At 41.2% G+C, this 13453-nt stretch overlaps 1 pseudogene; it reads left to right on the top strand.

The window, feature by feature from the left end:
- The window catches only part of LOC117530528, a 57385-nt pseudogene that overhangs the window by 19337 nt on the left and 24595 nt on the right, over positions 1–13453 (top strand).

The raw sequence follows: 13453 nt of genomic DNA, 5'->3' as shown, positions 1-13453 counted from the left end.
TGACAATCTCATGTGCTCAAACACAGATTGTGTGAGTTTTAGAGATGCTCCACTCCTTATTACCTGTGAATGTTATTGAATAAGCCTGTGGCAAGCTCTCTCGCTCTGGCGTAATGCACTGCTTACCATATCAATGGAGCGAGGGGGAGGGGCCACTCCTCAGAGTGTAAATGGGCCAAAGTGTCAAAGTTGCTTTCAGAGCAGGACAGAACACTTCAAAACACAGTAGAAGACTTTTGTGATGTGACCTTTGTGTATTAACAGACAGAAATTGCTTTGAGATGAAGACAAACAAAACGCATGAACCATTTTGTATATATTGTTCAAAATGTGCATTTGTATTTGTTTGAAGCTTTTTGTTGTACAGTCTTTCACACAAGCCCAAATTACCTTTATAAAGTGTCAGAACACTTGTTTATCATTTACTGTGTGTTTTGAATAAATGTGTTACTTTTTCCTTTCTTATTTTTGATTGTAAATCTTTATTACACTTCTAAAACACAACTATGGCATAAGAGACATAAAACTTGATTTTGGGATGCAGGGAGAGCTGTTAACAGCAATAATAAAACATTTATACCAGGCGAGTGAACTGTACAAAAAGATTCAATTACACAATTAAAAGATACAAGTAAAAGACTAAAACAGATAAAAAAAAAAAGAAGCTATTTATAAGAAAGGGAGTAAAAATACATTTTTAGTCTTGACTTAAAAATGTCCATAGAATCTGACTGCCTCATGGTCGCAGGGAGACTGTTCCATAGAGCGGGTGCACGATAAGAGAAGGCTTTTTGACCTGCTGACTTCTTCATCACCCTAGGAACACACAGTACACCCGCATCCTGCGACCGCAAAACCCCGGCTGGTACGTAGGGTTTCACCAAATTGGCCAGATAAGGCGCCAATCCATGAACAATTCTATAGGGTAGCAGCAAGAACTTATAATCTGCTTTTACAGAGACAGGAAGCCACTGCAAAGATGCCAGAATGGGTATAATATGTTCAAACCTTCTGCTTTGTGTCAGAAGTCTGACAGCTCACCCCTTCTTGAAACATCAAGTGAAGGTCTCTCAAAAATTGACTTATATTACCAACAGAAAGGAGCATAGACAGTGGATGTTTTTCTGCATTCAAGGACAGTTCAATCTAGTGGCTTAACAACCATTAAATGTTGTAGGTATTAAGTCAGTAGACATGTATATTCAGGGTTGTGTTGTGTCAGAGTTCTGGGTGCCATTAGAGTTTCTGTGTTTGTGTTTCTTCCAGTCACCTACTAAAGCGGTGTACAATGCCAGACACTGGACGGTGGACAGTGAAGAGGAGCCGCCCCCACCTTTCTTTTCACGGCCACATGCCGCACCTGTAAGTGCACAAACACACCAACCTGGTTCTGCACCAAAACGTGCAGCCGGTCACTGTAAACTGCTCGTCACACATTGGAGGAAAAGTTTTGAGACATAGCTGGGCGGGGCCTCAGCCTAACCCCTCATTTCAGCCACGGTGAAATGAGGGGTTCCTTAGATGACCTTAAAACACAATCAGGATGTTCCCAAAAATAAAAACTGGCCTCAAGCCAGTTATCCAAGATGGCGTCCAAAATGGCTGCCATTTTTTTTTTTTCCCCCACTAAAACACCTTTAAACAACTTCCTACTATGTATTTTAATGATAAGGGCGGCCATTTTGGATGCCATTTTGAATCTTAAACCAATCAATCAATTCAATCAATTTTTTTATATAGCGCCAAATCACAACAAACAGTTGCCCCAAGGCGCTTTATATTGTAAGGCAAGGCCATACAATAATTATGTAAAACCCCAACGGTCAAAACGACCCCCTGTGAGCAAGCACTTGGCTACAGTGGGAAGGAAAAACTCCCTTTTAACAGGAAGAAACCTCCAGCAGAACCAGGCTCAGGGAGGGGCAGTCTTCTGCTGGGACTGGTTGGGGCTGAGGGAGAGAACCAGGAAAAAGACATGCTGTGGAGGGGAGCAGAGATCGATCACTAATGATTAAATGCAGAGTGGTGCATACAGAGCAAAAAGAGAAAGAAACAGTGCATCATGGGAACCCCCCAGCAGTCTACGTCTATAGCAGCATAACTAAGGGATGGTTCAGGGTCACCTGATCCAGCCCTAACTATAAGCTTTAGCAAAAAGGAAAGTTTTAAGCCTAATCTTAAAAGTAGAGAGGGTGTCTGTCTCCCTGATCTGAATTGGGAGCTGGTTCCACAGGAGAGGAGCCTGAAAGCCATTCTACTCTTACAAACCCTAGGAACTACAAGTAAGCCTGCAGTCTGAGAGCGAAGCGCTCTATTGGGGTGATATGGTACTACGAGGTCCCTAAGATAAGATGGGACCTGATTATTCAAAACCTTATAAGTAAGAAGAATTTTAAATTCTATTCTAGAATTAACAGGAAGCCAATGAAGAGAGGCCAATATGGGTGAGATATGCTCTCTCCTTCTAGTCCCCGTCAGTACTCTAGCTGCAGCATTTTGAATTAACTGAAGGCTTTTTAGGGAACTTTTAGGACAACCTGATAATAATGAATTACAATAGTCCAGCCTAGAGGAAATAAATGCATGAATTAGTTTTTCAGCATCACTCTGAGACAAGACCTTTCTGATTGTAGAGATATTGCGTAAATGCAAAAAAGCAGTCCTACATATTTGTTTAATATGCGCTTTGAATGACATATCCTGATCAAAAATGACTCCAAGATTTCTCACAGTATTACTAGAGGTCAGGGTAATGCCATCCACAGTAAGGATCTGGTTAGACACCATGTTTCTAAGATTTGTGGGGCCAAGTACAATAACTTCAGTTTTATCTGAGTTTAAAAGCAGGAAATTAGAGGTCATCCATGTCTTTATGTCTGTAAGACAATCCTGCAGTTTAGCTAATTGGTGTGTGTCCTCTGGCTTCATGGATAGATAAAGCTGGGTATCATCTGCGTAACAATGAAAATTTAAGCAATACCGTCTAATAATACTGCTTAAGGGAAGCATGTATAAAGTGAATAAAATTGGTCCTAGCACAGAACCTTGTGGAACTCCATAATTAACTTTAGTCTGTGAAGAAGATTCCCCATTTACATGAACAAATTGTAATCTATTAGACAAATATGATTCAAACCACCGCAGCGCAGTGCCTTTAATACCTATGGCGTGCTCTAATCTCTGTAATAAAATTTTATGGTCAACAGTATCAAAAGCAGCACTGAGGTCTAACAGAACAAGCACAGAGATGAGTCCACTGTCCGAGGCCATAAGATCATTTGTAACCTTCACTAATGCTGTTTCTGTACTATGATGAATTCTAAAACCTGACTGAAACTCTTCAAATAGACCATTCCTCTGCAGATGATCAGTTAGCTGTTTTACAACTACCCTTTCAAGAATTTTTGAGAGAAAAGGAAGGTTGGAGATTGGCCTATAATTAGCTAAGATAGCTGGGTCAAGTGATGGCTTTTTAAGTAATGGTTTAATTACTGCCACCTTAAAAGCCTGTGGTACATAGCCAACTAACAAAGATAGATTGATCATATTTAAGATCGAAGCATTAAATAATGGTAGGGCTTCCTTGAGCAGCCTGGTAGGAATGGGGTCTAATAAACATGTTGATGGTTTGGATGAAGTAACTCACTCATAAAATAACTCAGACAGAACAATCGGAGAGAAAGAGTCTAACCAAATACAGGCATCACTGAAAGCAGCTAAAGATAACGATACGTCTTTGGGATGGTTATGAGTAATTTTTTCTCTAATAGTTAAAATTTTGTTAGCAAAGAAAGTCATGAAGTCATTACTAGTTAAAGTTAATGGAATACTCAGCTCAATAGAGCTCTGACTCTTTGTCAGCCTGGCTACAGTGCTGAAAAGAAACCTGGGGTTGTTCTTATTTTCTTCAATTAGTGATGAGTAGAAAGATGTCCTAGCTTTACGGAGGGCTTTTTTATAGAGCAACAGACTCTTTTTCCAGGCTAAGTGAAGATCTTCTAAATTAGTGAGACGCCATTTCCTCTCCAACTTATGGGTTATCTGCTTTAAGCTACGAGTTTGTGAGTTATACCACGGAGTCAGGCACTTCTGATTTAAAGCTCTCTTTTTTAGAGGAGCTACAGCATCCAAAGTTGTCTTCAATGAGGATGTAAAACTATTGACGAGATACTCTATCTCACTTACAGAGTTTAGGTAGCTACTCTGCACCCATGAATTAATTTAATTTCGGCACACATGAGTTTGCTGTGACCTGCAATGGTCTTCCCATTGAATCTCTGTGATATTTAAGTTGTTTATATGTTGTTTAAAGGTGTTTTAGTGAAAAAACCCATTTTGGTGGCCATCTTGGACGCCATCTTGGATAACTGGCTTGAGGCCAGTTTTTATTTTTGGGAACATCCTGATTGTGTTTTGGAGTCATCTAAGGAACCTAAAAACATTGGTTTGGTGTAGTCCTGGGGGGAGCAAAGGTAGTGGTCGTAGCTCCCCTAGTAACTTGGAATAACCTCAGAGTACACATTACATCAACTCTGTATACATGTGGTTACAAACACGTGCTTTCACTTTAAGAAGTTGTGATTCACTTACGTCTCCTGTAGGTGTCTCTTGAGGGTTCATATCTTTTCATTTTGAGTGTGTTGATAGAGGATGACAGCAGATTCTGTTACGGTGATGGTGTTTCCACTAGACTCAATAACTGTAATCCATTACAGCTATTACAGATAAACTGTTAAGCCTGGGTCCCACCGAATAATGAAGGATGAAGAAGGAGCCACGCAGCATGTTTTCTTTGCTACGAGAGGGTTTCTTCAACTATCGTGGGAGTTTCATGGCTCTGAGTGGCTCTTAGAGGCATTATCTTCAGTTACCGAGGCTCCTCTCTGAGCGTGGCGCTTATTTCAAGAAGTTCAAAATTTAGCAACAACAGTGTGGCGCAGTTTGTGTACGAGTTACTGCGACGGCTTAGAAGCATTTGCGTGGTGCTTACCAGTCTGCTAAAAGTCCATTATCCGTGCGCATGGCAGCTTCGCAGGAACTGAGAGGCTGTTTTTGGAGCGGCTCTCCTCTTGCGCACACAGTTCCACCTGCTCTGTGCGCTGGACTCTATATATAATAATTATTTTGTAGTGGATTAATCATTTTCTGTCAAACCTTGGATGCTGAAAACACCTCTAATCACTTCTGGAATCACAAAGGACCGTTTCATCTGGATACTTTTTTTTCTCTCTTCCCTGCTCCATGTGGAATGTATTTTGAACAGCTTAAGGTAACTATTTTTAATGTTTTTTATAGCTTGATAAAACAGTTCCTAGCTGTAAAAGTATGTCTGTATGTTGATGTCTGTTGTATGTAAAAGTATGTTGATTTAATATCTTGTTAATGGATCACATGAGCTCCGCTATGTGTGCGCACTGAGGCAGGACCTGAGAGGCTATTTTTGGTGCGGCTCTCCTCTTGCGCACACAATTCCACCTGCTCTATGCGCTGGACTCTATAGAAAATAATTATTTTGTAGCAGATTAATCATTTTCTGTCAAACCTTGGATGCTGAAAACACCTGTAATCACTTCTGGAATTAATGGATCACATGAGCTCTGCTGTGTGTGCGCACTGACGCAGTGACTCATCATCACGCTTCAAACGAGCATTTAGGCAGAACGCCAGCTCACAAAAGAGTGATTTTTCAGTCAATACTGGACAAACACAGTTAAAATTTAGGTGTCTGCATAAAAGTGGATGTGTGTTTAAAGCCATGGAAGATAATAATTCCAGTGGAGCAGCTAAGAGCAGAAGCTGTGCGGCAACACAGAAGGAGAGCGTGCAAAAGACCGATTTTGAAAACAACACAAAGTTAAAAGTTGTATCATGGTTACTTGTAAGCTGCGGAAGAAATAATATATATATATATATATATATATATATATATATATATATATATAAAATATTATTTGACCTGCATATCGCTATATATACATATATAGGTATATATGGCACAGCCCAAGCAGAGGGTCACCCCCTAGAGCCTGGTCTGCTTGAGGTTTCTTCCTAAGAGGTATTTTTTCCTCACCACAGTTGCCTAGTGCTTGCTCTGGGGGTCGGTAAGGTTAGTCCTTATTTGAGTAAGTGACTTGGGCCAAATTTGTTGTGATTTGGCGCTTTATATATATATATATATGTGTGTGTGTGTGTGTGTGTGTGTGTGTGTGTGTGTGTGTGTGTGTGTGTGTGTATATATGTGTTGTGTGTGTGTGTGTGTATATGTGTGTGTGTGTGTGTGTATATATGTGTGTGTGTGTGTGTGTGTGTGTATATATGTGTGTGTGTGTGTGTGTGTGTGTGTATATATGGTGTGTGTGTGTGTGTGTGTGTATATATGTGTGTGTGTGTGTATATATGTGTGTGTGTGTGTGTGTGTATATATATGTGTGTGTGTGTGTGTGTGTGTATATATATATGTGTGTGTGTGTGTGTATATATATATATATGTATGTGTGTGTGTGTGTGTGTGTGTATATATATATATATATATATATGTGTGTGTGTGTGTGTGTGTGTGTGTATATATATGTATATATATATATATGTGTGTATATATATATATATGTACACACACACACATATATATATACATATATATACATACATATATACATACATATATACACATATATATATACATACATACATATATACACATATATATATACATACATACATATATACACATATATATATACATACATACATATATACTCAACAAAAATATAAACGCAACACTTTTGGTTTTGCTCCCATTTTGTATGAGATGAACTCAAAGATCTAAAACTTTTTCCACATACACAATATCACCATTTCCCTCAAATATTGTTCAGAAACCAGTCGAAATCTGTGATAGTGAGCACTTCTCCTTTGCTGAGATAATCCATCCCACCTCACAGGTGTGCCATACCAAGATGCTGATTAGACACCATGATTAGTGCAGAGGTGTGCCTTAGACTGCCCACAATAAAAGGCCACTCTGAAAGGTGCAGTTTTGTTTTATTGGTGGGGGATACCAGTCAGTATCTGGTGTGACCACCATTTGCCTCATGCAGTGCAACACATCTCCTTTGCATCATCCGTGAAGAGAACACCTCTCCAACGTGCCAAATGTCAGCGAATGTGAGCATTTGCCCACTCAAGTCGGCTACGACGACGAACTGGAGCCAGGTCGAGACCCTGATGAGGACGACGAGCATGCAGATGAGCTTCCCTGAGACGGTTTCTGACAGTTTGTGCAGAAATTCTTTGGTTATGCAAACCGATTGTTTCAGCAGCTGTCCGAGTGGCTGGTGTCAGACGATCTTGGAGGTGAACATGCTGGATGTGGAGGTCCTGGGCTGGTGTGGTTACACGTGGTCTGCGGTTGTGAGGCTGGTTGGATGTACTGCCAAATTCTCTGAAACGCCTTTGGAGATGACTTATGGTAGAGAAATAAACATTCAATACACGAGCAACAGCTCTGGTTGACATTCCTGCTGTCAGCATGCCAATTGCACGCTCCCTCAAATCTTGTGACATCTGTGGCATTGTGCTGTGTGATAAAACTGCACCTTTCAGAGTGGCCTTTTATTGTGGGCAGTCTAAGGCACACCTGTGCGCTAATCATGGTGTCTAATCAGCATCTTGATATGGCACACCTGTGAGGTGGGATGGATTATCTCAGCAAAGGAGAAGTGCTCACTATCACAGATTTAGACTGGTTTGTGAACAATATTTGAGGGAAATGGTGATATTGTGTATGTGGAAAACGTTTTAGATCTTTGAGTTCATCTCATACAAAATGGGAGCAAAACCAAAAGTGTTGCGTTTATATTTTTGTTGAGTGTATGTGTGTGTATATATATGTGTGTGTATAAGAAAAGCCAGAGAGCCGCGGAGCCAGTGAGGAGCACAGAGGGGGCTCTCCAGGAACCCGTGGTTTGGGTCTAGCTGGTCTGGTGCATTACAGGTGGACAGCAGCCTGGCGCACAGCGCACAACTGCGGAACTGTGCTGGAGTGTCTATTTTTGGACTGCGTTTAAAAAAAAAAAAAAAAAAAAAAAAAAATGGGGGACATCTTTAAATGCTGCTGTGAATCTGTGAATTGAAATCCCACACTTTAAAGGGACCAGGTCTGGGAGGGCTGGAGGTTTGGACCAAATTCATGCCTAAACGTGCGCCAACATGGCGCTGTCATGACACTGTGTGGCTTAGTGTGGCTGATGCAAGCCATTTGAGGCTCTGACAGGTCGGTCGTGGCTCACCAGAGGCTGCTACGTGGCACATGCGGGGTACAGAGAGGCACCTTCATAGCAGATATGTGATAGATGAAAATGTGGGTCATTCTTCGAATAATCGTGACACACCCATGCGTGGCTCCTTCTTCATCCTTCATTATTCGGTGGGACCCAGGCTTTAATTCCTCACCGGTCACAGACCTAACAGTAACCAAAGTCTAGGATTATAGCTTTAAGACTGCTCACGCTCTTACATAAGCGTGTGATCAGCAGCCTCCCAGGCTCCCTCTGATCTGTCTGTCAGAGAGGTTTTGCTGAAATAAATGGGGGTAGCTGCGCATTAGAACACGACGCTGATGTTATGTTATCGCACGTGAGGGAGTCACTAATGTTACCGTTTCCCATCACCTCCTCCCGGACTTCTCCAGGCAGCTGTTTCAGCTGGAGCATCCAGTAAGGATTGCCCTGATGTTCAGAAGGATGACGCCGTTTTCAAGGCTCCTCCCCCTCCTCTCAAGGTCACAAAGTGTGTCACCATTTCCGCATATCCTGAACAGGATACAGTCACTGCACTGAAATGTCGCAAAGAACACAAGGAGGTAATTCAGTTTCCTGTCTGCATCGTGCTGATGTACACATAGCAGTATCCTAATATTCTGATGCAAGTTATTAAAAATAGATAATCCTCTTAATTATTTTGACTCGGCATTTACACGTACAGTGTCTGTTGTTTTATTAGTTCAAACTCACGTTTCCTAGTTCTAGATTTTGTCAAAATTTGACCTGTTGAAGCCATTGTGTGTCAAAGTGTCCAGAAATTAGCAACCATACATACATGAGACTTCGTTCAGACTAGATCCCGTGCACCTCTTCCGTTGTTGGGTTCTCTTCAGGTTCATCTCATCTGAGTGCCATTGCCCACCGGCCCTTAGTCTCAGCGATGAGAGGGGTTGAGTGGAAAGCTCTACCTGATTGGCTGGTCAGAAATGTACCAAACGTGGCATCTGTCGAAGATAGACTTGGTGCCCATTTGAAATAAATTAACGTAAATGCGTGTCTGAAATGCTTCTTAAGTGCAACCACTTCACAACCGGTGCATGATCAAACATCGGCTAGTGTGGTGGGTGTCTGCTCCATGAACCTGTCGCAGATGCAACAGAATGTAGATGATATGTGTGTGAGGTCAAGTTCACTTGCAGCCTATCAGCTGTCATTATGCTAATTTTGGGAGGTGTGCGACATATACCGGTAATACATCTAAAAAAAATTTAAAAATCTCATCGGCTCCGAGGTTCACTGGTGCTGGTGTTCAATTCCAGATTCTGTATTGAGCCCAAGGAACAGGCTTCAAATTAATACTAGAATATTGGAAATATAGCTGTTTTTACATTATGTGACAAATCAGGATCCAAGAAAACAAGCAATCATACCTTTATGATGAGGGTGATTACCACGAAAAGTCAAAATAGGAACATGTACTCACTCCCAGTCCCCCATCCTCTCTTTTTTTTTTTTTTTTTTTTTTTCTCTCCCAGCTGTACACAGTTGTCCAGCATGTGAAGCACTTCAATGATGTAGTTGAGTTTGGGGAAAACCAGGAGTTTACTGATGACTTTGAGTATTTGGCTACTGGTCTGAATAGTGGACAACCTCTGAACACACGCTGCCTCAGGTAAGAACTGTCCCTCTGTAGTAGATCTGAAGTACCCTCTTTCTTGCATATCGCTGTCTTATCTGGTCTGGTTCTTTATTAAAGGGATTTTTTTTTTAAATCTTGTTATTTTAGTGTAATTAGTCTGGCGACACGCTGCGCGATGCCCAGCTTCAGGATGCATCTCAGGGCCAGAGGGAAGGTGGCTCAGGTCTTCAAAACACTCAACGATGCTCCACAACACCAGGTAACCAAATACACCATTGAAGTTCCTCTGCCCAACACAAGAGCTGTAGCTGGACTCTTCAGAAACAGTAGTCCTATTGTCAGCACTGTCAGAAGAGGATTTGTGTTTTTAATTTGGTGTAACGGGTATAATTGTGACAAAAATTCAAATCAAAAAGATTCCCTACTTGCAGACTCTCATTCTGTCGTTCTGTTTTTCTCAGAACTTGGCACTGTGCACGGCGTCTCTGATGTACATCCTCAGCCGAGACCGTCTGAACATGGATCTGGACCGGTCCTGCCTGGACTTGATGATACGCTTATTGGAACTGGACCAGGACCAAGGTGGTGGTACCGGGTCAGACTCTACCCCTCAGCTGAGTGCCAGGGAGATCGCTAAGATGAAGGAGAAAATCAGGAAGCTTTGCGACACCGTGCACAACAAGCACCTGGACCTGCAGAACATAACGGTACTTGAAGTGGAACCTAGTTAGAATCTTTTTAATTGTTTAGAGTGTCAGGTTTGTCCTGGAAAAAGTTGTTGCATCTTTGGAAGTCGTGGTTGTAAAGTTTGCTAACTACGACGATTCACTGTCCCTCTACCTGCAGACAGGTCATTTAGCCATGGAGACATTATTGTCTCTGACATCAAAGCGAGCAGGAGACTGGTTTAAGGAGGAGCTACGGCTTCTGGGAGGACTGGATCACATAGTAGATAAAGGTTAGACACAACCTATGGTACATTACAAAGACGCATTGATTAAAACCTGAAAATGAAGATGGGATGGTGTTTCTGATCATTGATTGTTTCTCCACAGTGAAGGAGTGTGCCGACAACCTGAGCCAGGAGGAGGAGAAGAAGTTGGTCTCATCTCTGTGGGGTGCTGAGAGGTGTTTACGGGTACTGGAGAGTGTAAGTACCAGGGCCCAGGTCTCATACTACATGGAGATGAACCCAGTACATGGCAAGAGAAAAAAAATGGTCTTAATTTTTTTGCTTTCATTTATTTGTTTACCTTTGTCCCTCAGTCCGAGATGAGTGGGACTAATGCATTCCAGATTCACGCACAATGTACCATGCGTGGTCTGATTATTTTTCTGAAAAATCAATCAAATTTTTCATAAATTTGGCACAAACAATCCTTGGGAGAATGACTGGCATGAGAATGACAGTGGGTTGAGGCATTTTATTGATTTTTGTCATTGGTAGTATGGCCAAAGCAGATGGTCACCCCTCTGATTCTGTAGAAAAAACTTCAAGCAGACCAATCAACAACTCTACAAGGAGCTCAGAATGTACCCCTGTGAAGTGCTTTGGGAAAACTTATCTTGTGATTTGGTGCTATATAAATAAGTTGAATTAAATTAAACTGTTTCAGTTGAATACATACAAATGTCTTAGTGGCACTTCCAAATTTGGCCAAAATTGCCTTATTTTCCAGAATATAAATCGCATCAGACTAAGTCGCACCTTTTTTTTCACTATTATTAGTGCTTTAATTTGGGGGTTTTGTGCATTGGTGTAGTGTACTTTTTGTTTTTGGCATTTGCTCTTTTATTATTAGAGTTTATTTTGTTTAGTGTTTTGATTCATGTGAAAGTCCTATTTAAATAGTCATTCTGATTGTTATTGTTAAAATCAAATATGACACCTCCCAAACTATCTTAAAAAACAAAAAAGTGAACTGATACTCTGGAAAATACAGTACTCTTTCTTTGTCCAAAAGATTTCATGGACTCGTTTTCCTTCTTTAAATTTTTTTTTTGTTTGTTTTATTTAACCAACTGCTACTTCAGCAGAGGTGGTGGCCAAGTGGTTAATGCACTTGGTTTCAATTCAGAAGGTTCTGGGTTCAAATCCCACCCCTGCCACATTTCTCCATGTAATGTGGAGTTGCGTCAGGAAGGGCATCCGGCGTAAAACTTGTGCCAATTCAACATGCAGATCCACTTTGGATTTGCTGTGGCGACCCCAAGTGCAAACAAGGGAGCAGCTGAAGGGACTTACTTTTACCAACTGCTACTTCAATGAGTGACAAAATACTTTGACTGTGAAAAGATGAAGACGTGGGTGGATTTGTTGGATTGTTCCTTTATTTTACTGATGCACTACTGAACACTTTGAAAAACCAAAACCTTTTTGTTTAAAAAATGCTGTCCTGGTGACTCATGAATTATCTGTGATCCGTTGCTTCTAACGTGCTGCAAGTTCTCAAATGGAATGACTTATTTTATATTTTTGAACCAGATATGCCCAACCAAGAACCAAGTTGATGAAAAATTTAATTTAGACCTTATTTTTTTCAAGTCCCAACAATCTTCAGAAATTGAGTCCATCAACCAACACTGTGTTTCTGTAAGCTCCGACTCGAGTCTTCTGCAACAGCTATTGGCACTGAAGCAGGCATCACGTGTTGCACCTTATGAGCTTTTATGGAATATAAATGCGTATTTAATTGATCAAATGTTTTGCCTTAACTGGTGTGTTAAATGTGCTTTATGTTGAACCTGCAGGTGACAGTTCACAACCCAGAGAATCAGAGCTACTTGATCGCCTACAAAGACTCGTCACTCATCATCTCATGTGCAAAGTGAGTTCAGACAGATTTATTATTGCAGCCGGTCTTCACAGGCGCTTGGGTTCATAATTATTTGGACAGTGACATAATTTTTGTGATTTTTGCCTCTGTACACTGCCAAAGGGGAGTTGAAATGAACCTCTGAAGATGCTATTGTAGTGCAGATTTTCAGCTTTAATTCAAATGGTTTAACAAAAAATATCACATGAATAATTTAGGAAGGAATTTTTGAAAATATGTGAAGTTTCAGCTGCATTTTTCCAGACAGCAGACAGGAGACTCGAGCATAGATTTGAGCTGTTTTGTTATGTGGAAATGTTCCTCTGTTCCACTCTACCGTGAAGCTGTAGAAGTGGTGATGCAACAGACAAAAGTTGCACCATGCACAGTTTCCCAGATAACAGCCACAGAAATGGATAACTCTGCGATTGCCAACCCTACTCCTACACTGCTCGTTTTCTAGCTTTTCCTGTCTTCTTTTTATTTATTTCTTGGCTCTACCCATTGCTAATTAATTCAGTCAGGTGTGTTCACTTAATAATGAGCTGAGAAACACCGACCGGGGGGGATACCAGACATATCAACATGCTGGGCAGGTTCTCTCCAGGATCAGGGTTGGAGACCCCTGCTATGTCTCCTTCGGAGTTGTCTGGGTTGAGGACTGCCTACTCCAGACAGATTTACCCGACAGTGCCATACTGTTTTATTTCTTAGTTTTTTCCAATTGCTAAAACACA

The sequence above is a fragment of the Thalassophryne amazonica genome, chromosome 18 (assembly GCF_902500255.1).
Source record: "Thalassophryne amazonica chromosome 18, fThaAma1.1, whole genome shotgun sequence".
Lineage (NCBI taxonomy): Eukaryota > Metazoa > Chordata > Actinopteri > Batrachoidiformes > Batrachoididae > Thalassophryne > Thalassophryne amazonica.
Note: the sequence above shows the minus strand (reverse complement) of the source record. Positions and strands in the feature narration are given on the sequence as shown.